General features: G+C 49.7%; 1 protein-coding gene and 1 pseudogene across 5 annotated transcripts in view; one reads left to right on the top strand and one right to left on the bottom strand.

Annotated features, from left to right (window-relative positions):
• Window positions 1–27,960, bottom strand: part of Fgd5 (FYVE, RhoGEF and PH domain containing 5) — a 118,552-nt gene that overhangs the window by 68,485 nt on the left and 22,107 nt on the right. The gene's annotated exons all lie outside the window — the stretch shown is intronic.
• Window positions 17,805–17,934, top strand: LOC123455001 (annotated as a pseudogene).

Below are 27,960 nucleotides of genomic sequence, written 5' to 3'. Positions count from 1 at the left end.
AGCCAAAGTCCATCTTTCTTCCCTTGATTCTGTCAGGTATTTTGTCACAGTGAAGGAAAACTAACAACACCAAGAACCTCTGTTTTTCATGTGTCAGGTGGGGATCATTGCATTCTGGGGTTACCTGAGAACACTATAGCAAAGGTGGCCACTTTGGGACAGGGTCCTTTATGGCCAGCCTAGAAGAGCCTGCAGGAGAGAAACTTAAAAAAAATATATATTTCATTTATTTATGAGAGAGAGAGAGAGAGAGAGAGAGAGAATGGGTGTGCCAGGGCTTTCAGCCACTGCAAACGAACTCCAGACACATGCTCCCCCTTGTGCATCTGGCTTATGTGGGTCCTGGGGAATTGAACCTGGATCCTTTGGCTTTGCAGACAAACGCCTTAACTGCTAAGCCATCTCTCCAGCCCCAGGAGGGCAACTTCTAAGTCCTGAGACTGCTCCCACCAAGACGGCGTTTCCCCCTCTGAGTCCACTTGTGCTCTGAAGGGAGCGTACAAGCTGCCCAGAGCCTGGTAACCTTAAATGACCCACCGAATGAGCTCAGGGCTTTCCAGGGGTCTGGAGTCATAAAAAGATGTGTGTCTCCCCATCGGGAAATGAAAACTGTGACTTGCCCCGTGCTGTCCAACTCCGACCACTAAATTCCAACCTCTTAAATACTCCCTGGGAGCCACAGCCTTAAAGGCAGCCAACAGGGCCTTAGTAACTCATTAAAAAAGCGTGCTCCCCCTTGGGAACTTCCCAGCACTCCACCCCAGTTATGCCTGGACGTGTGCATCAGGCCACATTGCAGATGGAACCTCATTAGGCGCCTCTGAGCTGATTGGGAACGTCTTTGAAGCTTGCCAGCCCAGCAAGGAGGGGAGAGGGGCTGAAGTTGAGCTCTCTGCGAGCTGGAAAGGTTGAGATGGAGACAAGCTGGAAAACATGAGTGTCATGAATAGAGCGGCTGGAAGAGCTGGGAAGTGCACGAGTGGAGGCTGGAGTATAGAACTGGGGATTTCCAAGCACTTGCACATCACTCCTATCTCTTGTCCACCCCCAAGTCAGTCTCCCATCCTTTCTTCCATATTCTAGGTCCTGCCCAGGTGGCCCTTCCTGTTCAGGTACCCTTCCCACGTTTGACTTCCTCAAATTGACACGGATCTCCATGAGGACAAATATCATGTGCTCTCAGTGGGACCCTCCATGACAAGAGGAAAGAGCCTAAGAGGACCCGGGGGGGGGGGGCTTTACTGCTAAGCCATTGCATAATCAGAGCCCCTGTGGCAGCCGTGATGGGCCTCAAATTCTGTGTCTGTAAAATGAAAGGGGAGGCTAGACTGATGGGTTGGAGCACAAAGCATTCAAGAGCTGAGCACTCCAGGTCTGCGGCCAGGCTGCCAGCGTCCCACAGTGGAGGTCAGGCCCTGAGAGCTGCAGCCTGCATGCTGCAGGCTCCTCATATCTGGAGAGCTCCACTCTTCCTGGGGAGAACACATGCCACAGCCGGGGTCAGCCAAAGGGTGGGTAGCCTTGTGATGGTTCCCAGAAAGAGCTCCAAGGAGAGGCTTTTAAGAAAGTTCTATTTCCATTTCTCACTTCAGTGAAAACAAAAGCCCATCCTTGCTCCCTGACCTGCGAAACACTGAATGGCCACGTAGGCAGTCCCACTCCTAAGTGCATGGCTACGAAAAAATGAAAACATACCTTAAACACAGTATGTGGGCTGGAGAGATGGCTTAGTGGTTAAGCGCTTGCCTGTGAAGCCTAAGGACCCCGGTTCGAGGCTCGGTTCCCCTGGTCCCACATTAGCCAGATGCACAAGGGGGCACGCGTCTGGTGTTCATTTGCAGTGGCTGGAAGCCCTGGCACACCCATTCTCTCTCTCTCCCTCTACCTGTCTTTCTCTCTGTGTCTGTCGCTCTCAAATAAATAAATAAAAAATTTAAAAAATATATATAAAAAAAAACCCAGCATGTATGATGCTGGGGGGGGGGTGTGTGTCAGGATGATTGCTATCATGCTCGTTCCCTGACCTGTGATGTCTCCTCAAACGCAGCATTGGGTTTAGAGGGATTATTTTCTTTCTTGCTTTATGAGAGAGAGAGTGAGAGTGAGAGAGAGTGAGTGAGAGAGAAAGAGAGAGAGTGCGTGAGCGCATGAGCACACCAGGGCCTCTAGCCACTGCAAACAAACTCCAGATGCATGCGTCCCCTTGTGCATGTGGCTTACGTGGGTCCTGGAGAGTCGACCAAGATCTTTTGGCTTTGCAGGCAAATGCCTTAACCCCTAAGCCATCTCTCCAGCCCCGGGGGGGGGATTATTTTCTGTTTAAAGCAGCATAATGAGATATGATTCACAGGGTATGTGAGGATCAGCCAAGAGGATGTCTAAACAGGAGGATGGCTCAAAACAATGCTCAGTAATTTCATTCTACTGCAGCTTGAGCTAAAGGCCGGGCTGAGTCTATGAATCAGGCAGAGTGCCAAACATCCACGGATCTGGCTTCTGGTGCCACCTTTCCTAGCTGCTGAGTGACATTTGGTGGGGCCTTTCCCTTCTGGGCCTCAGTTTCCTCACCTATAAGATATCAGGCTGCTGTTGTGTCATATTTCATGACTGGTCACTAGTACTGTGAAAGTAGGAACTCAGAGGCTTGAAATACCTTTCTGTGTTCTCGTGGCAAGTGCCCAGTAGACCCGTGATGGATGACTGTCCTCTCCTGTCCCCTCAGGCCTTGCGCTGTGTCTGCATACATGATCCCGAGTGGTGGGCACACACCCGGAGGGCCCTGTCCCCTTTGCTGCGGCAGCATCAGCACACCTGTTTCTGCTGAGTACTATGGCCAAGCTTATTAATTAATTGATTGATTGATTGATTGATTGATGCTTTCCCTCTAGGGCTGCCAAACTTCTTTAGACTTCAGATATTGGGGGAAGGGGAGAGGACTGGAATGGGTCTGCCCTGCCTCCTCCAGGTCCTGTGGGCACTGTAATTGGAGGCTGGAACAAGATGTGTCACCCAGCCCTGAGCACCTGGCCGGGCCCAAAGCAGAAGGAAACAGACATACCAACATGGACCCACTATTCTGCCATTTCTGCTCCAGATTCAGAGTATCCCGGACCACAGGGGAAACAGGAAGGGCGGGAGCGGCCACTCTCGCCTTGGTGGCGGTAGAGGATGTGGTGGTTGGTGATAGGAGGGTCCTCTAATTTTGTAACTGCCCACCACACCTGAAACTGCCAGGAGCTGAGAGGGGTGACTTCAAGGTCCCTGTGGAGGTGGGAAAACTCCTTCCTGCCCACGGGTACAGCCAACCAGTGATAACAAGCGCAGAGGCGGCGCAGCAGTGGCAGAGGCCGGTGTACTGAGCTCTCTGTAAAAGACAGCTTCCAGGTCGCTGAGATGGACTTCCAAACGAGGCACAGTTATGGAAGAAGGGTTATTGATTGAAGCTTACAGATGTAGGGGAAATTCCATAAAGGCAGAAGAAGCTGGCCTGCTTTTTATAGGTCCAAGGAGAGAGAGAGAGAGAGGCCCCAAGCCAAAAGCTATACTACACAGCACACTTCAAGAATTCCAAGCACTTTGCAAATCTTTAGATTAAAATTTCAAATCCACCACCACACCTTAGGGCCCCAGGGACACCCCCTCCAGCCAGGTGGCTGCAGATCTAAATTACAAACTGTAATAAAACATCGACTATATTGGGGGCCATCTATTCAAACTACCACATGCTCCAATGTCACAATGTCACAGCTTCTTAACCTGGAAGTGAAGGTGGGGGCTGTGAAAACTCTGGCAATGGAAAAGCTTTCTGAAGACAGAGCCACCAAAAATTAATTCAAAATCAAATGTGTAGTGAATCCAGGTGCTTCTGGTAGCATATCGTGTGACTTCACTGCAGCTTTGGCTCTAAACCCACAATATGGTTTAGTTACAGAACACAGACCTTTCTCATATTTTCCTACCATTCCTCAACATATAAGTGTCAAATTAGTACATCTCTGCATTGCATTGTGTTAAAATGTTTGATTTTAAGAAAAAGTTTGATTTTAAGAAAAATTGTTTAATGGGGCTGGAGAGATGGCTTAGTGGTTAAGCGCTTGCCTGTGACGCCTAAGGACCCCAGTTTGAGGCTCGATTTCCCAGGAACCACGTTAGCCAGATGCACAAGGGGCTGCACGCGTCTGGAGTTTGTTTGCAGTGGCTGGAAGCCCTGGTGCGCCCATTCTCTCTCTTTGCCTGCCTCCTTCTCTCTGTCTGTCGTGCTCAAATAAATAAATAAAAATAAACAAAACAGTCGGGTGTGGTGGCACATGCCTTTAATCCCAGTACTTGGGAGGCAGAGGTAGGATGATTGCCGTGAGTTCAAGGCCACCATGAGACTCCATAGTGAATTCCAGGTCAGCCTGGGCTAGAGTAAGACCCTACCTCGAAAAACCAAAATAATTAAATAAATAAGTAAATAAAATTAAAAAACAAAACAAAAAACCAAAACTCCATTATTTATTTTAAAAATTGTTTAATGAATTCGGCTCAAGATTAGGACAGAATTTCCAACCACTTCTGAAATGGCCCTCAATATGCTCCTGCCACTTAAAAAATATTTATTTTATTTATTTTGAGAGAGAGAGGAAAAGGAAGAGAGCAAGCGAGAGAGAATGGGCATGCCAGGGCTATCAGCCGCTGTGAGCAAACTCCAGATGCATGTGTCCCCTTGTGCATATGTGTGACATTGCACACTTGCAACTTGCATCACCGTGCATCAGGCTTACGTAGGACCTGGAGATTCGAACATGTGTTCTTAGGCTTCACAGGCAAGTGCCTTAACTGCTAAGCCATCTCTCCAGCCCACTCCTTCCATCTTAAATTTATTAATTATTTATTTGCATATGACCACGGAAGGATCTCTTATTACTGTAAACAAATGTCAGATGCTCGCCATCACTTTTTGCATCTTTTACATGGGTGTGGGGGAACTGAACCCAGGCTTGCAAGTACCTTTAACTGCTGAGTCATCCTCTGGCTGCATCCTACCATCCTGCTGAGTTCTCAGTCTGATTCTAAAATCAAAGTATCTACCAACTCTGAAAATACTGAAGATGTTCTACATCTCCAGCATCAAATATTCAGCCAAGATTTAATTATGTAAAAATAAACAAATATATCCACCTCACTAGTATGCAAACCAAACACTGTTTTATAATAAATTTAAGAACTAGTATTAGTAAATATTTATTTGTATACTTACTTTAGGTATATATGGTAAGAAGGTATATATTGTGATGTTTAATCTCTGGTTTGTCAAACTGATGGGATTTAGAATCACCATGGAAACACATCTCTGGTCTTGTCTATGAGGGGTTTTCTACACTAGATTAGTTGAGGTGGGAGGACCCACATGACCCCTAAGTCCATGGGCTTGCATGTGCATCTGGTGGTGGTGGGGTGTTGTGCTAGGTAAGAGCCGAGCTGAGTCACAGAAGATTCCTGGGAAAGGCGGCCTAGGGACAAAGAGTGACAAGTGCGCAGCCTGGACTTTGGCTGGACGGGGGTGTGTGGCAAGGGGTGGGGAGTGTCCAGGCCAGAGCTGAGGCCTCTGGGCTTTGCCAGGGAAGACTTCAGTGAGGAGGATCCACCCTGTCCTGCTCCCTGCAACCTGAACCCTGGACACCTTGGAGAGCGGACATAAGAAGGAGGCTGGCCATGGTCCAGGTAGGGTACAGCAAGGTGGGAGACTCAGGTCATTCTAAGGGACAGAGATGAGGGTGAAGGGTGGCAGAAAGCCTCCCTCTCCTGAAGGGTGGCCCTAGATCCATCAAGACAGCTGAGGCTGTGCAGGGCACTGGGCCCATGGTGGTGAATGGTAGTTCCCCTTCCCATGTACAGTCAGGCTTCAGAAAAGCCATCTCCCATGTGCCCTAGGTGACACAGAATAGGAGCAAGGGAGAGTTTTGTACAGGTAGTCAGCCAGGGACAGAGGCCAAGGAGATACCACCTTGCCTGCCCTGGCAGGACTAGAACCAGAGTCTGACCCAGTCTCATCCAAGCATCAATTCCAGTGACAACTTCCTGCCTGTTCAAGTTTTCCCAGGCCTAGTTTACCTGTGGGCTGTGTCAGCCTCTCCAATCCACCAACCAATCAGGTCCTTCCCTTACACACCTGAGTCTGATGACAAGGTTCACCCCAGTTGGATCCATAAATGGGCCTGACATGTGTGTATAAACTTCTCTTGGCCTTTCCTCTTGCCTCATGGCCCTAGCTTCTTGTTTCCTGTGGGAAGCTCTTTCCCAATGGGAGAGGGATCTCTCCATCTCCCCTTCCCCTTCCCAGTTCTGGAGAATTTCTCTTTTGCCTGGATATTTTTCCTGCTTGACTTTCACACGTGCTTTACTTTGGGGGCTTTCTTGCTTTGCTTTGTGTATCCTCTCTGACCCCCTATGTGAGGGGATCTTTTGGTTAGGGCGCTCCTGTTCTTCTCCCCCTCCATTCTCTACATTGCTGTCCTCCCCAGGAGCTTCTGCCCTGGCGATGTGAGCCTCCCTTCCCTTTTCCCAGCCAGTCTAGGAAGGGCAAGAACGTCTTTGGTTCAGGCCTTCCCACCTTCCCTCTGGATCTTAATTCTCTCTAAGCTTTTTTTTTTTTTTTTTTTTTTTGCTTTTGACATAGGGTTTCACTGCAACTCAGGCTGACCAGAAATTCACTATATAGTCTCAGGGTGGCCTGAACCCACAGCAATCCTCCTACCTCTGCCTCCCAAGTGCTGGGATTAAAGGCATTTGCTATCATGGCCGGTTCTCTCTAAGCTTTTTAATACACAATTTACCCTTCTCTGAATCCACATTTTTCATTCTCTGTTAACTTGAACAAGGACACAAACTTGGTGGGGGTGGGGGTGGGGGTGGTGCAGTCCATAGGCTTGGGAACTCCCGCAGATTTTAATGGAATCTAGTCCCTCTCTGGACTTCAAACTCTCACTTCATGGGGGGCTGGGAGATGGCCCAGCAGATAAAGTTTGGGTCCCCAGAACCCGGGCAATTGCCAGCCTGGGGAAAGCTGCTGAGCCAGACCAGCTCTGGGCTCAAATCAAATCAACAGGAGAGCACACCGATTTAGGAAGACCCACGTTGTCAACCTCTTGCTTCCATAAGCACATGCACGTGCACGCGCACACCCCACGTGCAAAAAAGAAAGAAAAAACCAAAAAGAACCTGTGCCCTTAGTATAACAGACAAGAAGGCCCTCTTGGGGGGCTTTTAGTTTTCTTTTATACAAAATTTCTACTTTCACACGCTTACGGAACATGTTTGCAACACGAGGCCAATGTGCAGCCCAGTGACAGGCTGGGAGGGGCTGGTCTGTCCTCCTTACACGCTTGCTCTGTGGCTTCAGGGGAAGCCAGCTTGGTCATGTAGCGGCCCTGGGACATGGAGCTCTCTGAACAGGTGGGGAAGGGGAGCCCCACTCACAGGGACTGAAGGCAGCCAAGTCACAGCTCCTTGGAGCCTTCCAGGAGGAGGGGACTTGGAGTCAGGGGAGGTTCTCAGAGGCACTCGAGCTGTGGCCATCTTGCAGGAAGAGGCATGGGAGAGGGGCCAGCTGCTTGGGAAGCGGGACTTTTTCCTCCCATGACAACAAAAAGCCGTGTCCTTGGGGTGAGAAGAAGGACAACCACCCTGGGCCCCGTCAGAGCCCAGACAAGCCTTGTCTTCAGGGCTCAGGGTGGCTGGTTGCCGCCTCCATCCACCTCACAGGCCTTGTCCTGCATTTCCTGTAAACACCAACACTTGCTCCCCAGAGACTGCTTGGTAGTTCTGGGGCCACACCCTGCTGACAGAGCCTAGCATACAATGGCTGGCGGGAGCTCCAGCTGGCCACACTCCTCACCCGGGTCTGTCCAGGGACCCGGAGCTAGAGCTGGACAGGCCAAGCCCCATGTTGGAGAGTTGGGTGGGGGTAAGAGTGGCAAGAATGTATCTCTGCTCATGTGCTTTATAAAGACACGACCTTCAGCTCATGAGCCCTGGTGGGGGATGACTGGAGCTGGCCTACTTGGGTTTCCCAAGCCTGGTTTCCACCATTTTCCAGCCATGCTATCTTAAGCAAGCTTTCTGGGCCCTGACATTGTCATCCATAAGAAGGGATAACACAGCACTGGTCCTATTTACCAGGCAGCTTTTATGGGAGCTTTGTCCACAACAGATCCAGGGCTCAGGCCTTCACCCAACGTGGACGCAGGCATCTTGGGGTTGGACTTCCAACCTCAAAAGAACTCAGAGTTTGGAGCGTGGGAAGACTCCTGTTTTGCCAATAACTCACCCTGTGACCTTGGACACCAACACTCCTTCAACAGCTTCCTCTACAAAACAGAGCCTGAAATCCTCGCTCTGTCTGCCCACTTTGCCATCTTGCAGGGTTGCTGGGAGATCAAGCGAGACAGTGTGTGGCAAAACCTGCAGAAAAGCTCAGTCTACGTGTGTTGGGTGGCTGGCGTTCCGAACAGATCACTGCAAAGAATCGCACCCGCTCCACCAAGCCCTCCGAGTCCTCACTGGTACCGTGGCAATGACACAATAACCTGAGCTTCCTGGGCACCAAGTGGCATCCGGGTGTTCACCTGCTTGGTCTTTACTCCTCATGACGCTGCTGGCTTGTATGAGATCTTTTTTCCTATCACAGATGACTACTGGAGGTCCCTCTCCCGCCAGCTTTACAACAAGGGCTTTCACTCAACAGGGAGAGAAGAAATGAGGCCAGAGTGTTCTAGCAGCCTGCCCAGAGATCTGTGGTTACACTATAGAAAACGGACCAGGACCCAGCTTTCTGGGCAGAAACTGCCACTCTGCATGAAACATGCCTCCTTTGCCCAGCCTGCACCCCAAAGGACCCTGGACAGCACCCAGACAGACCCCCCCCCCCATCTAAACACAAGTCTTGTGACTATCCCTGTATCCTAGGGGTGTCCATGTGAACAGTTATGGGGCCCTGAGCCTGGGTATCTGGAAGTATTTATGAGCTGTGTGGTGAAGCCTTCTTTTTTTGGTCAGTAGTTACTTTGAAATATGGGTTCTGAGAATTTAGCAACAATGCCAGCTGGCACAGCCTTCTCCCCACACACCCAGGACAGACCACGACAATGCAAGACTGGGGAAACCACCCATCCCACAGAGCATTCTGGCTTGGGATGAAAGCAAGTGCTGGAAGGGAGGCAGTGAGCTGAAAAACAGAACTAGAGGACCATGCCCTCCTCCTTCAGTCGCCTGCTGTTGAGTCCCATCTTCTGTTGAGACCCCCACTTGGATGAACCCCTAAACCCCCATGAAACATTTTCCTCCCCATGCTGACAGCATTGTGCACTGGGGCCCAGCTGAAAGTAAGTTCACTACTAGTCAATGATTCAGGAAAAAAGACTGTGTGAAGCACAGCACCCCTAGGAGGAAACTGCCTTTGCATACAGAAACCATGGAGCCCGGCGCCCTGGCACTCTCATCTCAAGCCCAGCCTCATCCCACATCCCACCTCTGACTCTGAGCTTCCTCGCTGAGGCTGAGCTGTACCCTCTCCACACTCCAGGGTTCGTTCCTTCACTTAGCAATCTGAGATCTGAACTTCCAGAAAGTATCCTGAGGTGGCTTACTAATCGTCAAGTTCTACAGACAAGGCATACTGGGCCAGCACAGCTCCGTACTCGCCGCAGGAAGCCATGGGTTGAGGGCTGAGGACATTTCTGGAACAAGGCCTGCCTTTTAGGTGTCCGCTGCTCCAGTCGTGGGCTCCTGTCCTGAAAAACTCCCTGCTCCCCAGCCACAGTAAGCAGAGATCCCGTCCTTTCTATCTGGCTGCTCGCTTCTTCTTAGACTCCCTGGTTAAAGATGCTTCCAGAACCTTTTAGAGGAGGAAAAGGAACCACCAGATAAAGCTACAGTGATATAACTTCCCTCTGCAGGGAGAAGGAGGGCTCATTTGGAAGTGGAGCATCCAGCATGCATGGCTGGAAGCCAGGAACCTGTGCTGCAGGTGCATTCAGTCCCTTCACCCTCAAGGCAACAGCTTCCTGAGCTCCTTTAGGCCCTGAAGAGGAAGAAGGGGGTGACTCAAGAGTGCAGCTGGACCAAACCTCACCTACTGCCCAGCCTCTCCACAGGGTACAACTGCAAGTTCCCTGTGCCTTTGTAACCTTCCAGTGGAAGGGACCAGGGACAGGATGGGGCACTGGCAGATTCAAAACCCACGTATGTGAGGGACAGAAAAGTACTAACACACGATACCGAACCTGGAAAGTCCTGGCCTTTCTGTGAGAAGTGGGGAAGGATTCCTGTTACCAGCCAAATACCAGGAGGTGCCCAAACTGGAACCTGAGGAAGCCTATCCTGCCCACCACTCCACACGGAGGGAGAACTTCTTTTTAAAAAAATTATATATATTTACTTGCAAGCAGAGAGAAAAGAGACAGAAAAAATGGGCATGCCAGGGCCTCTAGCCACTACAAATGAGCTCCAGATGCATGTCCCACTTTGTGTATCTGGCTTTATGTGGCTACTGGGAAAATGAACAGGGGTCATTAGGCTTTGCAGGCAAGTGACTTAACCACTGAGCAATCTCTCCAGCTCATGAGAGAGGACTTCTTTTCTTTCTCTTTTAAAAATTTTTTAAATTTATTTTTATTTGAGATAGAGAGAGAGAAAGCAAGAGAATGGGCGTCCCAGGGCCTCTAGCCACTGCAAATGAACTCCAGACACATGCGCCACCTTGTGCATCTGGCTTTCATGGGACCTGGAGAATGGAACCTGGATCCTTAGGCTTTGCAGACATGTGCCTTAAACACTAAGCCATCTCTCCAGCCCAAGGTAGGACTTCTTTATAGCTTCTTGTTCAGTAGGTCATGAGGCATGGGTCACAGGCTCTAGCCTCAGTAAGAAGAGGGACCAGAGCCAGACTTTCCAGGAGGTGCAGCCTCTTAAGGAGCACCTGGCTTTCCAGGTTAAGCTCTGTGTGGTGCCAGCCCCTTCATCCACATCACAGATGAGAAAACTCACACAGAGGTAGAAGCCACCAGCTGCATATCACACAGCCAGTCAACAGTAGCCAAGATTTAAATCCAGCCAGTCTGACTGAAAGCAAGACCACATGCACTATGGCCTGTGTTTACTCATCTAGCCTGGCTGCTTTCTAGTAACTTCTTTTGTCTTCTCCCCACCCTTGTCTATCCCCTTCACCGAATTCCTCAACTGATATTTTACAAGGTATAGTAGAAACTGAGGAATGCTGTACTAAGTGAGCCAGGAGACTGGGGTTCAAATCCTGATCCCTGAGCTATGCAGCCTGCACAAAATACATGTCTTTTCTGGGCCTCAATTTCTCCATCTGTCAGATGGAGAAAGTATAACTTCCGTCCAACCTTCAGGATTTCTGTAAGGACCAAGGAAGGTAGGAACATCCTCTGGGCACTTGAAGGGGTAGACCCAGTCCTAGGTTCTCAATTCCTTCCATCCACAAGCTTGACGCTTTGGGAGAGGGTAAGAGAGCCAGCCAGCAGGTGCTCAGCAGTGCCTGGAATCCCAACAACCAGGGTTGCAGAGCCCTGTGCAGAATTGCAAGATGCTTCAGTGATATATTTGAAGAGGGCTCCTAGGGAGGGGATTCAAGTTTTCAAGGCCCTAAAGAATAAAAATAAAAACATAGAAAATGGGTCTCCTGGTCAGGCAGATCCGCCTCCTTCCTGACCCCGGGCAAACCCCCATTAACACGTGCAGTGGATGATGTCTGAACTTCTGGGACTAAAGACTCCCATGCTGCCAATCATAGTACAAGTTTAGCTTGCTGTTAATGGGGGACCAAGTTCTGAGCTAGGTTTGTCATGGGGATCTCTTCCTTCAGTCAGAGCCACAGGATAAAAAGAAAAGAAAATCAAGTGCTATGTGAAACAGAACAAAAGATACCAATTTAAGTTTCTTGTTCTTGAAGAAGTATCAAGTATTCACCTAGCAAGATTTTTTTATATAAAAAACAAGAAAAGGGCTGGAGAGATGGCTTAGCAGTTAAGCGCTTGCCTGTGAAGCCTAAGGACCCCGGTTCGAGGCTTAACTCCCCAGGACCCACTTTAGCCAGGTGCACAAGGGGGCGCACGTGTCTCCAGTGGCTGGAGGCCATGGCGCGCCCATTCTCTCTCTCTCTCTCTCTATCTGCCTCTTTCTCTCTCTGTCTGTCATTCTCAATTAAATAAATAAATAAAAATAATAAAAATTAAAAACAAGAAACATGACTTCATTTCATCAATGTGACAAATGCTTCAAACACACACAGTGTCCCCACCTTCTGTTTCTATAGTGAGGAGGAGGCAGAGCCTTAGGGATCACTGAGAAAGAATGGTCCTGTGAACGGAGGGGCTAGGCAGGCTCTGACATCCCTGGTCCTGCCCAACCGTTACTCCCTCACTCACCCTTGCTTCTAACACACAGTGTCCAAGACACTGGAGTCTAAAGGACAGAGGGGACAAGTTCGTGCTCCAAAGAGTTTGTGGCCCTGTGAGGACACGGCATGAGAATATATTCACAGACTAGGGAAGACAGTGGAGCTCTCAAAGTGACAGGGAAGGACAGGTAACTGCTGGGAATAGTCACATAACATCAGAGATGAGGACAATTGCCAAACAAAATTAAGAAAAAAAAAATCACCAAGGCTTGGAGGTAGTATTTAAAAAAGGTTCACTCTGCCCCTAGAGAGGACAGGACACCATAAAGAGAATTTGGGTGCAAAAAGCACAACCTGGGCAAAGTTAGGGACATCTGGCTGCTCTGGATATGTAAGAGAACAAGAAAGAATTACTGCTGCCTGGCTCTGAGGGACCCAGAGGGACACAGAAAGAAGGCACTAGAATGGACCAGTCGGGGACGCCTTGGTGAGGGCTCTCAAGTCCCCGGAAAGAGTTGGTCGAGGTAAAAAGTGAATGTCTTCATGGACTTGAGGGGCAGTAGAGCAGGGCTCTGCCACTGAGCCTGTGCTTGTCTCTGAGGGGGCAGGGCCCCCCCACCTTCCTGTCCCCTAGGAAAGCCCTTCCAGTGCCAGGCCGCTCTCCCTTGCCTGGAAGTTAAGGGCTGTGTATTCTTCCAGAAGGAAGTCCGGAGTTAAGAATACTCCTTCCCCTTCCGGCTCTTCATGGGGGTGGGATGAGTTGCTTTGAGGACAAGCTAGCACTTCAGCCTGGGGATGTGCGGTCACATTTCGCTGCGTCCTAGTCAGCCGTGGCTGTGAGCAGTGATGCCTGTGCAGGACGAAGCCGCCCCCCCACCCCCACGCTTTCTCGCAGGTGAGCACCGTGCCGGGCACAGGTTCCAGCCAGATACCTGGTTTTCAGCAACAGCTGGATGCTTGGAGGGATAGACTGCAGAAAGCCAAGGACTGGGAGCTGGCGCCTAGGGCTGTGGACAGTGGGCTTCTAACCCCCCACCCCGGGAGTGAGTGCTCTCTATCCCCTGGGGGCAGATACCCCTCAATCGTACTAGCTAGAGATAGCAAGCCCTTCCTTTTCCTCTCACAACCCCCCCCCCACTTCCCCTTTCTAGATGAGGAAGGACAGTTATCAGTTCTAACCAAGCCTTTCAAGTGTGTGGCTTGTCCTCTTATCTTTTCTGAACTCTTTTTTTAAAATTATTTTTATTTTTTTATTTTCTTATTTGAGAGCGATAGAGAGAGAAAGAGGCAGATAGATATCGAGAGAATGGGCACACCAGGGCCTCAAGCATTGCAAATGAACTCCAGATGCATGTGCCACCTTGTGCATTTGGCTTACGTGGGTCCTGGGGAGTTGAGCCTTGAACCAAGGTCCTTAGGCTTCACAGGCAAGTGCTTAACCACTAAGCCATCTCTCTAGCCCCTTTGCTGAACTCTTATGAGAACCAAAGCCTGCTCCTTTAACAAAGCCAGTGCATCTGCTTCCTCTCTCCAAGCGTCCTTGACTGTGTCTCAGGATCTCAGTCACCCCTGCCCAGCTCTGCTCATCAGCCCCCCACAATTCCAGACAGGCCAGGGCAGTGCGTGGCTTACCCCAATGGGCCCATGGTCCTAAGCACAGAGGCAGCCTGGGGATGCAGAACAGCCACCCTGTGTGTGACAGGGCCTTATACCCTGTGTGTACAATAACAATACCGTCTTCACTTTTATAACTGCTCTTTGGTGTGGCACAGCTCTCTCTCATCTCAGGAGGCCCCACTGGGAAGTGTCCCAGGTGACTTCTGGTGGTCAGCCCTGGGAGCACTGTGCCAACATGGGCCACCTGTGACCCTGCCATCTTGCCCATGGAAATGATCGAAATGTTGAACAAGCTTTAGTGACAGAGGCTCACCGGAGCACTTGGCAGGACAGTGGAAATTCAGCCGCACCACAAGTACACAGTGGAAACACACAACTACGGCAGGACCTGGCCACGGATGTCACTGCATGGGGGAATGAATTCTGAGAAACACAGGGCCAGGCACCTGTGTGAGGCTGTGTTGGGAACATGGCACCATAAACAGAAGGTCTGTACTCCAAAATAGTCGTAAAAGCATGGCTGGTAAGGGCACAAAGCAGTCAGCAGCCACTTAACCACCAATCTGGAGTGCTAGATACTGATCACAACTGGGCACTGTCTCCGCATATGACCAGCAGCACCACAAACACAGGAGTCACGTGTTATGCCGTGACGTTAGGACATTCACGGTGTCCCTAGTGACAGGACTTCATATAATCTTCATTATAATCTTAGGAGACCACCAGCATATGTGGGGGGAGGGGCATAAATGACAGAAATGTGTCAAGTGTCACCGTCTTTGTACAGCTACTTGCTACTACTGCTCTATCTGCAGAAGCTGCTACGGGTTGTCTCCGAGGGAATTTTGTCAACCTAGTGGTTTGCTAATACAGGCAAATGCAACAGTCGAGTGAAATAAATAGGAGGAAAGGGAATGCATGGTGTGACTACTTCCACGTAAACCCACCCCCATGCGTTCACCCAGCCAGGTCACATCAGCCTGGTGGGGTTGGGTTGCTCTTCATTTTTACCTCCTAATATGCAGGGTGTTTGTGTATTGCTAGGGTGGAGCCTGGGCTTCACAAATCCTCTATCACTGACTTATGTCCTTAGTCCTGTGTATGTGTTGTGTGTGTGTGTGTGTGTGTGTGTGTGTGTGTGTACATGCTTAATTTTGAGACTAAGTTGCCCAGGCTGGCCTTGAACTCACTCTGTAGTTCAGGTAGACTTTGCAGTCCTCCTGCCTCAACATCCTAAGGAGCTGGAATAACAGCGACGAAGCCCAGCTTCCGATGTGTTTTCAAATGTGTGCAAACACACCTCATGCTCTAACCGCAGTGTTTTAGAATGGCATGAAGAGTGGGAATAGCCGGGCGTGGTGGCGCACGCCTTTAATCCCAGCACTCGGGAGGCAGAGGTAGGAGGATTGCTGTGAGTTCAAAGCCACCCTGAGAATACAGAGTGAATTCCAGGTCAGCCTAGACTAGAGTGAAATCCTACCTCGAATAACCAAAAAAAAAAAAAAAAAAAAAAAGTGGGAATAAGCTGAAGGGCACCAGTAGGTGAGCAGATTTTAGAACTCCTTACGATCACTAAAAGGAATGGGGCAGGGCTGTGTGACCCAATACAAAATGAGCTCTATGATCACAGCCAGATCTACAGAGGACATTCAGTACACTGCCATTTATGTCTAGAAAATGCTGAGGTGGGTACGTGAATATCAGAGTGGTATGTATGTGTGCGCACGTGCGTGCATATGTGTAGGGAATGAGAGGTTAGTGGTGTGAGATTTGTTTGTTCCTTGCAGATCTCAAGTTCTGGAGGACACATCACCATTTATAAAGCATTTTATGACATGCACATACATGTATATGTGTGTATGCATGTGTGTCTCCTCCTGTACACATCCAGAGGAGAACGGCAGGTCTCTTTCCCCATCACTCATCTGCATCTTGAAAAGAAGTCTATCACTCAACCAAGAGCTGTCATATAGACTGGGTTACAGATGTATATGGCCATGTCCAGCTTTTCATGGTGTGCTGGGAAGTCAAACCAGATGTGGTGGTTTGATTCAGGTGTCTCCCATAAACTTAGGTGGTCTGAATGCTAGTCTCCCCAGCTGATGGCAATTGGAAATTAATGCCTCCTGGAGGCAGTGTATTGTTGGGGATGGGTTATATACCATATATATATGCTACTTTCCCCTTGCCAGTGTTTGGCATACTCTCCTGTTACTATTGTCCACCTTATGTTGGCTGGGGGTTGATGTTCATTCTCTTATCAAGCCATCGTTTTTCCTGCCATCATGGAGCTTCCCCTTGAGTCTGTAAGCCAAAATAACCCTTTTTTTTTTTCCCCACAAGCTGCTCTTAGTCAGGTGATTTACGTCATCAGTGTGAATGTGACTGCAACACCGGGTAGTCTAGGGCTTTTATACATGGGTAACAAGTACTCTTACCTCCAGAGCCATCTCTCCAACTCTAGAAAACATTTTTAAAAATAGTTTCTGAACCAAAACGGACTTGTTAGAGTCTCCCCTACTGGACTCTCCCAACAGCACTGTTTTCTCTTATCCTCTAGGGTCAGAATTCTGGTCAATGCTGACCCCTCCATGGCCCTGGGCTTTGCCATGCAGACAGGATTTCCCACCTCCTGGCCTCTAAACACCTGCCAGTTAATCAGATTGTCATGTGAGCAGGTAGCTCTGGAGGATGGGCAGGTCTGGTGGCAGCTAGCCTGCTGAACCCGCCCTCCCCCAGATGGCACCTCAGGGTCCAGGCCACATCTACTGCTACACACAGCATCAGTAATGTCTACCAAGCCCTCTCCTGGACGGTCCTATCTGATCTGCACTAAATTTGAGCACTCTACAGTCACATGGTCACTTTCCAGCTTAGGACCAAGGCTCAGAGCCATGCAGTGACTTCCCCATAGTGTCCACCAGCCAGGAAGTAGCAGGTGGAATGTTCCTGAAATCTGTGTGGAAGGATGGCGCTGGAAAGACAGGTTTTTTTTCTGCCTCCATGTAGAAATAAATCCTTTTCACATCAAACACTCCTCTGCCTCTTGCTGGCATCTTTTCTACTGTTTTCCTGAAGTTACAGCCACTAACACAAGCTCAAGCTGGTCATGCTGTCCCAGACAGGCCAAACCACTGTCTGGCCACTGTCTGCAGAGGTGAAGGGTGCTGGGGATGTCAGGGGCTGCTGGACCCTCCGAGTCTCCATACAGGTAGAGAGTGAGATATGAGGCCCAGAAAGGATCCTCTGGTCCCTTGCAGTTTCTGTTTCTTCCATGTTTGGACCAGGACATCTGTAGCTAACCCATCATCAAGTCTTGGTTCACATTTTGTTTCCCAGGCTCACAGATGACAGAAACTGCCCAGCGTGATTGGGCCCCAGAGCCTTACCCGGGACTGGTTTTAGCGAATTAGATAATGTTGTTTAGGATTCTGGAGTGAGCAAGCTTTGGGTGAACCCCAGTGCACAGAGGCCAGCACAGGATGAGGCCTTTGTGGACCTGAAAAGGAGTGGGTGCATTTTGTATTCAGGTAGGGAATGGGGTAGACAGACCAACAGCCGTTCTCCTGTGGCCCATGGAGAGTGCAGGTGCTGCACTGGCCACAATCAACCACAAAGGTCTTTAAAGGTGAGAATGTTCCTGCCATAGCGGCTCACACCAGTGATCCCAGCACTCGGTCTCAAAGGCCCCTGCCTGACATCACCTTGACTTTGGCCCTGTGAAATCCTACAAAGAGAATCCTGCTTGGCCTGCTGATTTCTTGTCTATAGAACTGTGAGAGGGATCGCTTCTCAGCCTGCTGGCTAAGATCAAGTGTAGAACTGTGAGAGGAAAATGAATTTTTTATTTTTTAAAAAATTTTTTTTTTTGGTTTTTCGAGGTAGGGTCTCACTCTGGTCCAGGCTGACCTGGAATTAACTCTGTAGTCTCAGGGTGGCCTTGAACACATGGCGATCCTCCTACCTCTGCCTCCCGAGTGCTGGGATTAAAGGCGTGTGCCACCACGCCCGGCTCAGAAAATGAATTTTTTTAATGTGCATATATGTACATAATATGCACATGCATGTCTGTGGGGGTGGGTGGACTCGTGGGCACATGTGTATGTATGTGCATGTGCATACGGGAGCCAGAGGTCAATGCTGGGTATCTTCACCAACTGCTCTGCATCTTAGTTTTCGAGATAGGGTCTTGCACTGAACTTAGAGCTAACCTGTATGTCTTGGGGATCCTTTGGTCTCTACCTCCCGCCACTGGCATTACAAGTGCATTCTGCCATACCTAGCATGTATGTGGCTCTGGGGGCCCAAATTCAGGTCCTCATGCTTAAGCAGCAAGCACTGAGCCATCTCCCTGGCCTCCATCAATGGTTTTTTGTAATTTTTTTTTGTTGCTTATTTATTTGAGAGCGAAAGACAGAGAAAGAGGCAGAGAGAAAGAGAGAGAGAATGGGTGCACCAGAGCCTCCAGCCACTGCAAACAAACTCCAGACGCGTGCGCCCCCTTGTGCATCTGGCTAACGTGGGTCCTGGGGAATCGAGCCTCGAACTGGGCTCCTTAGGCTTCACAGGCGAGCGCTTAACCGCTAAGCCATGTCTCCAGCCCTCCATCAATGTTTTAAGCTGTTAAATGTGATGGTAAGTTTCAGCAATGGGAAATAAATGTCTCAAGATCAGCACAACCCTTAGAAATTAACTAAACTCTTCCTTATGCAAATAGGGAGATGTAGGCTCAGAAAAGTAGGATATGGTAAAAATGTTACACAGCCAGCAGCGGAGATCCAAAGAACTTGCAGGTAGAACTGGGCCTTTTCTGGACCAGTTCTTGCTCTTAGAAGGAAATCCAAGACCCTAAATCTAAAATCAAACTGTGGATCACAATTGATGCCTTGTAAGTGACATAATCAGTCGCTTTAGGCTTGTTGGTTCACAGATCACCTGCAGATAAAAATAAAAATAAAAAAGATATCCTGCCTTAGTTTCTGAGTTGGTGGGGGAGTGGTGGTTAGACTTTATATAAAGAGCAGATGGCCTCAATGGAAACACAGAGAGATGGACCAGGCAATAGAGATCAAGGCCAAGACTCAGAAAGGCCACCAAAATAAGGGAAGACTGTTCCTGTGGCCAGAGCCACTTCAATATCACGCCCTCTCCCCCCAACCCGCCGCCAGCCATTAGCTCTATCTAATTGGCCCTTTCAAAGGAAGTTAATAGATGCCTGTCACCAAGGCATTGTGGGTGAGAGGCAGTTTGAGAAGGCAGCCCTCAGGGGAGAGCAGTCCCCTCTCCTGGGATAATTGAGAGACCTGGCCAGGCCCAAGCATCAGACATTGTCACACTCACTTGGTGGGGGAATGTGCAAACTGTGGGGGACAAGAGTGTCAAAGTTAATCAAAGTTAATGAAGGTCAGGATCAGTCCAAACAAGGCAGCAAGAGCAGGGGTCGTCAGAGGCAAGAGTCTTGGCCTACTTGACATGCTGACCAACGTTCTTGGCCTCTGCTTTGACACATTTCAGACCACAAGCCTGTTGTTCTTTTTGTTTTTGTTTTGTTTTGTTTTTTCACAGTAGTGTCTTGCTCTAGTCCAGGCTGACCTGGAATTCACTATGTAGTCTCAGGGTGGCCTTGAACTCACAGTGATCCTCCTACCTTTGTTTCCCGAGTGCTGGGATTAAAGGTGTACACCACCACACCTTGCAAGCCTGGGTTAAAAAAATTTTTTTGTTTATTTTTATTTATTTATTTGAAAGGGATAGACAGAGAAAGAGGCAGAGAGAGAGAGAGAGAGAGAGAGAGAGAGAGAGAGAGAGAGAGAGGGAGGGAGGGAGGGGGAGAAGGAGAGGGAGGAGGAGAGGAAGAGGGAGAGAGAATGGGTGTGCCAGGGCCTCCATCTACTGCAAACGAACTCCAGACGTGTGTGCCCCCTTGTGCATCTGGCTAACGTGGGTCCTGGGGAATCGAGCCTCCAACCAGGGTCCTTAGGCTTCACAGGCAAGTGTTTTAACCACTAAGCCATCTCTCCAGCCCAACCCTGGGGTTTTTAACCAACGCCTCTGTCTCTCCCTATATCAGGCAGTTTGCCCACTGAGTGGTTGTCATTGGTTATTGCGGACCTTGGGCACACTGCTCCTTCTGCTTACAGTGCACTCCTCAAACTCTGTCACTTTGCAGATAACTCATGTGCCTTCTGAATGTGCTCAGATGTCCACTTTACATCTAAACATTGCCCAGGAAACGCTTTTCTTAGAGTACCTGGCTGTTCTTGCCTTGCAAGAATACTGTTCATTTTCCGGTTGCCCTCAGTCACGCCTCAGCAGCTTTTTGTGGCTCTGTCCTTCTTCCTGACACTTCACAGGGGAACCATAGCTGAGATTCCAGCTACTGCACCCCCCAGGTCTCTGGTACCCAGGGTTGGTAAGCAGTTGGTGCCTGGAGAACACTCCTGAAGTGGGTGTGAATGTGACTTTCCAGTCAGATGTTTTCTACAGCCAGACTCACCGAAGCCTCAGGGATTCTGTGGCCTGGTCCCTCTCTGTGTGGAGGAGCAAAACAAGGCCTAGATCCCACAGGTGATGTGAATGTCAGATTCGGGTTGGGATGTGCAGCAGGCGAGGGGAGAGAGGTGGGGCCGTGAGCCTGGGATGCGGGGCACGAAGTGTGAAGGTCTCCTTAGCAGTTCAGCATCTGCCTAGTGTAGGGCAACGCCTGCAGGACAAAGCTGGGCTGGGGTCTCCTCTTGACACCTAGGAGACCTCAGCATGCCAGTTCCTGGCTCTGCATCTGCTTCTTCTCACATGGCTCACAGGCCCCTGGCCAGCCTGGACGCTCTCGTGCCCCTCTACCAGCTACGTCTGTGGAGGTACTTCCTCATCATACGTTAGTACAGAGAGATGTAAGTTCCTGTAAGCAGAGGTCTCTGCCCACCCCAAGGCCAGGGTCTTGGGAGGAGCCTTTTTGGACTCCCTGCACTTCTCAGGAGTGCTCAGCATGGCTCACTTCAGATTAAGTGACTGCCACCAGGCGCTGACGTCTGTTCCTTCCTGCAATGTCCACCCCAGGAGGGCAGGGCTGGTGCTGGCCTTGACTCTCTTGGGATACCACTGGGGCTTGGCAAAGGAATCTGGGATAACAGGTGTGAGGTGCGCCCCTCTGAGCTGACATGGCCCCTGGCCGTGGAGAAATCAATCCATTCAAAGATCTCTTTTCTTTCTGCATGTGTATGCGTATATGTGTGTGTGGGTACACAGGTGTGCGGATGTATATGGAGGCCAGAGGTCAATGCTAGGTGCGTTCCTCAGACAGGGTATCTTCTGGACCGGCAGCACACCAGTGCCACTAGTCTCGCTAGCCAGTGTGCCCTGGGAATTCCCTGTTACCCCCCTCCCCCCAGTGCTGGGATTACTAGTGTGTACTATCCTGGCCAGCTTTTTATGAAGGTGCAGAGGGTCTGAGCTCTAGTCCTCATGCTTGAATGACTAGCCCTTTGCTCATGGTGCCATGAATCCTCACAGAGTCATGGGGACACAGGAATGTGCTATCTGTAGTGGCACCCCATGATGCTCACAGTGGGGAGGGAAGCAGTCCCATGTATACATGGGCAGAATGAGCATCCAGGTGCAGAGAGGAAAGGGCTGACCGCTGGTGGGCAGGGGCTCATTTGGTAGGATCTCTGCGATGACCAAGGCTCCCCAGGGTGATATCACTCCACTGTCTTGCACGGCCTCCACTTTGCCTTGCAGAGCAGTCCAGCGCTTGCTCGCTCGCTCTCTTTCTCTCTACCCCCCCTCCCCGTCTCTGTCTCTGGGCCTCAGGCTCCTCCTGGGTGCCAAGCTGACCTTCAGTCTTGGGGCCCAAGTCAGGGGTCCATGGTCTCCTTATTCACATCCTACAACAAAGGTCGGGGCCACTGGACTTGATGGGAAGATAGGTACAGGCAAGGCTACCCATCCCAGAAGCTGAGCAGCTGCCTGAACTCTTGATCCTACAAAGCCCTTGACTCACTCCACAGCTCTGAATCAGCCTTGACCTCGGGCCTCAAGCCAGCAAGGAAACTTGGGTGTGGACCGGGGCCTCCTTGGAAACCAGATGAGCATCTACGAGGGGCTTGCCAGAGCGGGGGGGATAGCCAGAGCCACTTTCTCTTTTTGGTTAAAGGAAAGAGCACTATTTCTCTATTTTATTTCTTTCTTTTTTGTGTGTGTGTGTAAAAGAGAGAGAATATGAGAATGCTAGGGCCTCTTGACACTATAAATGAACTCCAATGCAGGGACCTCTTTGTGAGTCTGCTTTTACATGGGAAGTGGGAAATTAAACCTGAGCAGCCTTTAGCCACTAAGTCATCTCACTAGTTCCAGAACCACTCTCTTTTTGGTGGGGGGAGTCAAGATAGGGTCTCACTCTAGCCCAGGCTGACCTGGAATTCACTCTGTAGTCTCAGGGCGGCCTCGAACTCATGGTGATCCTCTTACCTCTGCCTCCCAAGTGTTGGAATTAAAGGCGTGCGCCACCATGCCTGGCATGCAGAGCCACTCTTAACAGAACAAAATCCTAGTCCTTCCTTCACCACCAGGCCAACTCCAGGTGTAGCTGGGGCCTGCCATACCACATGCCAGGCCAGAACCAGGCCACTCTCACACTACTCCATGCCTTTGTTAGGCACAAAGTTGAGTGACTTTTCAGCAGACACCTCTTCTAGCTCTGTCTGACTCTGCCATTTGCCAGCTGTGTGACTCTGCTCCAGTCTCTGGGGCTCCTATCCTTCCCTGGCACTCTCCAAACCGAGCCTTAAGTATGCATCAACCTTCTCTGTTCCCTCTGCATAGAAGGGACAATTAGATAACAACAGGAGTGACATATGCTGAGAATGTGCCATACACCAGACACGGCACCAAGCCCTTGGCAAGCACCTCACTCCACCATTGGAGATCAGTTAGTTGCTTCAATTACCCCCATGTCCAGTGAGGAAACTGAGGCATTCCAGATTGGCTCACCAGAGGTCTGGCACAGAAAACAAATGCCTGTCATGGGGCTGGAAAGAAGTGACAGAGGAGTGCTCAGCACTGAGATATCTCTATCACACCTTCCAAGGCTCAGGGTCCATTGCAGAAGAGGTGGCGGAAAGAATATAAGAGCCAAAGGAAGGTTAAGACTCCTTACAATGTGCTCACCCCTGACACAAAATGGCCTGGATATCCATGACCCTATAGTGGCTGACACTACCTACACAAGACCATCATAAGAGGATGAAAAGATCATGACATCAAAATAAAAGAAACTGATTGAGAGGGGGAGGGGATATGATGGAGAGTGGAGTTTCAAAGGGTCAAGTGTGGGGAGGGAGGGAATTACTATGGGATATTGTTTGCAATCATGGAAGTTGTTAATAAAAAAAAAAAATAAAAGAAAATGCATGGCCCCTGAATCCTTCTGGAAGTCCCTGGTGATTCCTAGCTTCTAATTCATCTCTCCTGTCCACTCCAAAGGGCCTGTGTTGGGAGAATCAGCAGAGACAGCAGCACAGAAATGCTTTGGAAATTGTGAAGCACGGCGTCCGAGGACAAGGGGCTTCATGCAATTCCAGAACATTCTAGCTTCCCTGGTCCAGCTTTTCAGAGCCAAGGCAGGAATCTCCAGGGCAGCCCTCCTCTTATCCCCAGGACAAGAGTGACTCAGGTCACTCAAGGCCAGGAGAGAGGACAGATCATTCTGTGTACAGCTGGAGATCCCAGCTTGGTGGGTCTGGGCTCTTGAGCTATCCGTCTCTTTGGCCATAGGGGATCTTGGAGCCTGTCTTTGCTCGCCTGCAAAATGGGATGATTATCCTGGACCTGTGTGGCCACTTGGCGGACGGCTGACATGACACACAGCCATTAGTGGCAGGCAGTGTGGCCTGTAGCACAGCCTTCCCCGAGTACACGGTGCTCTTCACTGCCATTCTTCCTGGTTTATTTGTTTAATTTTTTAAACTTACTTATTTGAGAGAGAGAAAGAGGCAGATATATATATAGAGAGAATAGGCTCACCGTGGCCTGTGGCCACTGCAAATGAACTCCAGACGCACGCGCCACCTTGTGCATCTGGCTTACATGGGGCCTGGGGAATCAAACCTGGGTCCTTTGTCTTTGCAGGCAAGTACCTTAACCATTAAGCTATATCTCCAGCCCTTCACTGTCATTTTTGTAACAGGTGGTGGGTGAAGTATTATGACCTTGACACTTATGATCTAGATTTGCCCCTCCACTTGAATGGCTTCTCAGCCTGCTATATGGCTTCACCTCCTCAAGAGAATAAAAAGCAGGGACCATTAAGGGTCACCTCTTGACCTCCCCTATTGTATCTGGCCGAAGCCCCATAAACCACTGTGTGAATTACTGGTGGGAACGATTTACAAGCATGTGCACCTGACAGGCAGCTCGAACTAAAGAAGACTGCCTAAGTGTCTGGAGTCTCTGGAATCCCAGGCTCCTGTGGGAGGATCCCTAGCTATGTGACAAGTGTCATGTGAGTGTCCTACACACATGCTGATGTAGTGTTAATAGCAGCCCCTACGACGCAGAGCAGGGACAGTGCTCCCGCTCTCAGGACATCCTTGGCCTGTGTTAATCCTCACCATGACTCCTGAGGTAGGTGGTGCCATTTCCATCGTTTTTAACATATGAAGATGCTCAGATAGTCACACAACAACATGATTCCATCTGCAAGGGGCCCCTTGATCGCCCTCTGGGAGCGATTTTAATTTTTATTAGCATTTTCCATGAATAAGAAAGAAATATCCCATGGTAATTCCCTCTGATCGACACGTCTAACAGGGCTACCAAACATTCCTACCTCACAATGTTAAACTTCCTGGACCCCCAAGATAGGCTCTAATCCTTTATGTGACTAAGATCTGTAATCCTCTTTTACAGAAAAAAACAGACCAAAGTAGAAACAAAAACCTACATACAGATGGTGATGAGGCATCTGATTGACTCACAAGTCTCTCTCTTGGGCTTTTACACAGCCCCTGCTAAGACCCCTTAACCACACCCCCCAGCTCTGGGAGAAACTCTGCCATACTTTATGACCCCATTCAGCTGGAAGTAGTTAAAGAACGGTCACCCTCCTACTTTCCTCTAATAGCAGTTAAGAGCAAGGTAGTTCTTTTCAGGCAGTCAACCAGGGGAGGGCCCAAACAGGAGACACCACACCACTTGCTTCAGCAGAACCGGAATTCAGTGTCCCTGCTCAGGTGCACTGTCCTCTTCCTGAACCTGGCCATCGAGAGGGGAACAAACAGAGCTCTCTCTCCCCCCCTTTTCCCCCTCTGACTCACTTGAGCCTGAGGATAAAACCCACCACAATAAAATTATAAATAGAGGCTTGGGTGGGTGGAGAAGGCAGCTTCCTCTACTCCCCCTTCTTCTTGGCTGCTCATCTCTGCATGTCTGGATCTTGGGGGTCCCAGTACCAGTAAGACCATAACCCCTCTTCTGGCAACAGGATGCCAGAGTGAGGGGAAGAGATTTTTTTTTTTTTACCTGTACTCTCTTATTACTTTCTAGTTTTTTTTTAAGCTCTAGCCTTTATAAATTTCCCTAAAAAACAAAAACAAACAAACAAACAAAAAACCTCCTTCTCGCTTCTCTGCATGTCCATGCTCAGCTCCCCACTTGGGCTTTCAGGCTAGATGGGTGAATCTGGCCTCCTACCTTGATTCAAGGACTCTCTGAACTCCCCTGAATAAATGTAATAGTTTATATTCTAAAAAGGTAAAAAATTGAGGCTGGAGAGATGGCTTAGTGGTGAAGGTGCTTGCCTGCAAACCCAAAGGGCCCAGGTTCAACTCCCCAATACCCACATCAAGCTGGACGCACAAGGTGGTGCAAGTGTCTGGAGCTCGTTTGCAGTGGCTAGTGGCCCCGGCACATCGGTACAGGTCTACAGTCTCAGCTACTTGGGAGGCTGAGGCAGGAAGATTTAAAGTTCTAGACCAACATGGGCTACAGAGTGAGTCCAAGGCCAGTATGGCAACTTTGTAAAACCCTGTTTCCAAATAAAAAGTAAAAAGAAGATTGTGGATGTAGCTCAGTGGTAAGCCTCTGCCTAGTACGTGCGAGATTCTTGATTCAGTCCCTAGTACTGGAAGGAGGGGACAGAGACTCAACTTATGAAAATGACTACAGTAACAAACCCTGGCCTTGTGTGCTGGGGACATGTTCCAAGTCATATTCCCTTTAGAAAAGCACTCTATTACAACAAAATGTTTGAGAACCATGGAGCCAGAGTGTGGAATGGACTGCTTCATTTCACAGCCTGATTCCAGAGCGGCTTGAGCACTCTGCAGGTGGGGGGGGGGCAGTGGGGAGCAGCACCCAGGGCTCCCACTGTCCCTTCTGAGCATTGCTTCTCAGCACTGAAGTGGCCCAGCGTTCCAATGGGTCAGTGACGAGAGTGAAGACAAGGAGTCCCTGTGGGATTTCTGGTTTCCTCGAGCTCTCCATGGCTGTGGAGACCGAGGGGGAGCAAGCACCACTTCTTGGACTCCACCTGCCCAGCCAGCAATGGCCACAAGAGTCCCAGCTTTCCAGACTACACACGGTATGGAGCCTCTCCACAGAACCCAGGGTCCTTTCCAAACTATGCTTAATTCCTGGCCATGATTGGGAGCTCACCATCTCACAGGAAAGCCCTGCTGCACACATCTCTCCATGTAAGAAAACCTCTCTTGGGCTGGAGAGATGGCTTAATGGTTAAGGTGTTTGCCTGTAAAGCCTAAGGACTCAGGTATGATTCCCCAGAATCCATGTAAGCCAGATGTGCAAGGTGGTGCATGCGACGGAGTTTGTTTGCAGTGGCTGGAGACCCTGGTGCACCCATTCTCTTTCTGCCTCTCTGTCAGAAAGAGAAAGAGAGAGAGAGAGAGAGAGAGAGAGAGAGAGAGAGAGAGAAAGGAAGGAAAAAAGGAAGGAGGGAAACCTCTCTCACGGAGCTCAGTAGAACTAGGGTCCCTGCATGGACTCTTTAAGTCATCATTTTATTTTATTTTTGTATCTTGTTTTCTTAATTGAAATCCTGCAAAAAGCCTAAAATTTCAAGTTTTTGGGTCATGCCTTGACCTGGAGAAATATCCCTTGGGCCCTGTCCAGGGCCCTGGGCCAACCCCGTGCATGTGGAAAGCGGGCCTGTTTACATAGAGACCAGCCACATCAGCACGGGGTGGGGGGGGTGCGGGAGAAGAGTCTCAACCCAAGGCATTCATCCACGGGACCAAAGCCAGAGGCTCAGGCCACACCTTCCAATCTAAGTAGCCCCATCATTGTCTGTGGCAGCTCAGTGTTCCCCAAAATGGGCATCAGGGTCATCCAAACCCCACAAAGGCCATCAGTACTGGGCTTTCCACGCCTCTTTTTTTTTTTTTTTTTTTTTTTTTTGAGGTAGGGTCTCACTCTAGCCCAGGCTGACCTGGAATTCACTATGTAGTCTCAGGGTGGCCTCGAACTCATGGCAATCCTCCTACCTCTGCCTCCCAAGTGCTGGGATTAAAGGCGTGCGCTACCACGCCCGGCTCACCCCTCTTTTTAAAAATGTTGTGTGTGTGTTCGTGTGTGTGTGTGTACTCTGTGCACACACATGTGGAAGCCAGAGGAGAATGTCAGGTGTTCTCTTCTATTGCTCATCTGCAGTATTTCCTTGGGTGATTCTCCTGTCTTTTGCCCCTTCAACACTGGGGTTATAGGCATGTGTTATCATGCCTGGCTGTTTACATGAGTGCCTCACCTTGCATAGCAAACAGGTACCAGGCATTTTCAAGAAGCCAGAGGCAATGCATTAATCCCCCTCTCAGAGGCCATGAGAGTCCCAAGGACTTCTCCTGAGTATAGCCAGCTTCCCACACTTTGGCCCCGCAATGGTGGGTATTGCTCTGTTTGTACTTAGGGTTCCCTTCTTTTGTTTTTTTGTT

The sequence above is a fragment of the Jaculus jaculus genome, chromosome 14, assembly GCF_020740685.1.
Source record: "Jaculus jaculus isolate mJacJac1 chromosome 14, mJacJac1.mat.Y.cur, whole genome shotgun sequence".
Classification (NCBI taxonomy): Eukaryota; Metazoa; Chordata; class Mammalia; order Rodentia; family Dipodidae; genus Jaculus; species Jaculus jaculus.
The sequence above is the reverse complement of the archived record's forward strand: the minus strand, read 5'-3'. Positions and strand labels throughout refer to the sequence as shown.